General features: G+C 40.8%; 1 non-coding gene across 1 annotated transcript; it reads right to left on the bottom strand.

Annotated features, from left to right (window-relative positions):
* Positions 1-2359: 2359 nt before the first annotated feature.
* On the bottom strand, positions 2360-2466 carry LOC112536007. The gene has a single exon (XR_003080074.2). It is a non-coding gene; the product is annotated as a small nucleolar RNA R71 (small nucleolar RNA).
* Between the last annotated feature and the right edge of the window lie 243 nt (positions 2467-2709).

Below are 2709 nucleotides of genomic sequence, written 5' to 3'. Positions count from 1 at the left end.
CTTTTATTCATTTGTGTTGTTGGTTATTTTTTATTTTAGGTAGTGTATGACCAGGAGGTCCAATCCTGATCTAGTAGACCCTCTACTAAAACTAGAGCGATCCCTCAAGCAGTTGAGGAAGCAATTGAACATAGGAGGAAGAGATTCAATTTGAAAAAGCCGTACACGAGAGTCAATTAATAGACACTTGATAAGCATAATACTACACATGTTTTCATGCTCGATTGCTTACATTTTTATGCATGATTATCCTATTTTATGCTAGAATCACTTGTCTTTTGTTTCCATTCTCGTTTCAGGTCATTTTCGAAGGACACCATCAATAATCGAGGGAAATACGTGTGATTACAGACCAAAATTCATCAAATTGGGCAAGGACTAGCACCCCGAGGGTTGAGCACGACCTGGACTCCGGCTGTGCTGAATTGCCAAGAAGCTATCCCCAATTGAGCCATTTCAGCACTGCTTCCGAAGCCACCACAGCCTCCAGCACGGCCTGTGGTGGATCAGCACTGGCTTGGGCACGTCTTGGAAGGAGTCAAGACAAGAGACTCCACCAAAGACCTGCCGACTCCACCATGTTGATCATCACACTGACTTCGCCCATGCTGAATCAACTATATAGGCAATTTTGAATTCTTTTGGTAAAGGGGACGAATTTTGGACTCAATTCCAAGACACACACTTAATCAATTGTTTCCTATACCTCAATTGTAGACCTTGAGAGATCAAATTCATCAATTGAAGGAGGGATTTCACTTGTTCCAACATCGAATTGAAGATCAAGACAAACTTTGGGAGCATTCAAGAGGCAACTAGGGTTTGAGATTTCGAATTTGCAAATTTAGGGTTTCTCATTCAGCTTGGAAGAGAAGGGTGTACATGCCTTTAATTTTATTTTTCTTATTTTGTTCCCTAATTGCTTTAACCATGAACATGAGTAGCTAGATCTTTTGAACCCATTGGGGTTCACCTTTGTTGATGGATTATGCTTAATTGTTAGTTCTATAATTGTCATTCTTGCAATCTTCTTGCTATTTAGTAATAAAAGTTTGATTCGGTTAAATTGAGACATTGAATTAATTGTTTATTGGGTTGTTTCTTGACATTGAGAAATGCTTGTTACAACTGGAAATTGAATAGTAAGGATTGGTAGTTAACACTTAGAGATAAGGTTGATTTACTCGCCGGATTAAGAATTAATAACTCTTAATAGTTTTAAATCATACTTAATGCTAATCTGTAGTAATCCGATAGGAAGAGATTCCATTAGGTTAGTGCAGGTTTAGGAATTCGGTAAGCTCGAGAGAGGAACCGGGATTCAATTTAGGATTTAGGCACGGGTAAGCAAGATCGACAATCCATAAAATCCATCTTTAGAATTCCATCACTTAGGCTCCCTTTTGGGTTTGTTTCTCTCTTTGCAATTGTCTTTTGATTGTTCGTTGTCCTTCATTTACTTATTTGCACTCATAACCATTAGCTGGTACGTTAGAACTTTCACACCCTATTTCAGACTAGATAACATAGCAAACAGTAGTAACTCTAGGTTCACCCGATCTCTAGGGATACAACCTTGATACTCACTAGTGCTAGGCTACATCGGTAGGTTCACTGCCTTAGGTGTAGGTTGCATAAAGAGCCCATCAAGTTTTTGGCGCCGCTGCCGGGGAACTTAGTAACGGTGAACTAGAGTGAATTGTTTTTGTGTTAATTTAGTCATTATTTGTTTATTCATTTATTCTTTATGTTTTTTTTCTTTTATTTATTTTATTATTTTTGATTGATTGGTGGTTGTTTGGTTGTCGGTTTCAGGTAGTATATGACCAGGAGCTCTAACCCTGATCCCATAACACCCTTATCTGACCCGGAGCGCTCTCTCAAATTATTGAGACGACGTTTGCAGGCAGTTGAGGAGGAGGACGGAGTTACAGTTCAAGTTCAAGGAACTGACGCGATGGAGAACCTCAACCCCCAGGCCGATGAGGATTAGAGGACGATGTACGAGTTTGCTCGACCATCTTTGGATGGGACGAAAACTAGTATAGTCAGACCTGCTGTAGCGGCCAACAATTTTGAAATAAAAGCCAACGTGATCCATATGATCCAGCAGAGCGTGCAGTTTGGAGGATTGCCCAGCGAGGATCCCAATGCACATATCTCTAATTTTTTAGAGATTTGTGACACATTCAAGATAAACGGGACAACCGATGACGCCATTCGGTTGAGATTGTTTCCATTTTCCTTAAGGGACAGAGCTAAGAGATGGTTGCAATCCCTTCCATAGCAAACAATTACTACCTGGAGGGCGTTGGCTGAAAGATTTTTATATAAGTATTTTCCTCCCGCTAAAACTGCTAAACTTAGAAATGACATATCTTCTTTTGTGCAGTTTGATAATGAAAGCATGTACGATGCATGGGAGAGATTTAAAGATCTTTTGAGATGCTTCCCACATCACGGATTGCCAGTATGGATGCAGGATCAGACCTTCTACAGCCGGTTGAACCTTGCAACGAGGCAGATGGTGGATGTCAGCAGGGCGCTAAATAAGAAGACTGCACTCGAACTTGATAGAGAAAATGGCCATGAACAACTATCGTTGGCAATCCTCTAGAGCCGACTAGGAAGACAGGGAGTGGTCAACCAAGTGGACTCTACAAGAGCCTTGGCGTACTCAAGTGGAGCTTCTAGCCAAGAAGATCGACC

Source organism: Ricinus communis, chromosome 1 (genome assembly GCF_019578655.1).
Source record: "Ricinus communis isolate WT05 ecotype wild-type chromosome 1, ASM1957865v1, whole genome shotgun sequence".
NCBI lineage: Eukaryota > Viridiplantae > Streptophyta > Magnoliopsida > Malpighiales > Euphorbiaceae > Ricinus > Ricinus communis.
The sequence above is the reverse complement of the archived record's forward strand: the minus strand, read 5'-3'. Positions and strand labels throughout refer to the sequence as shown.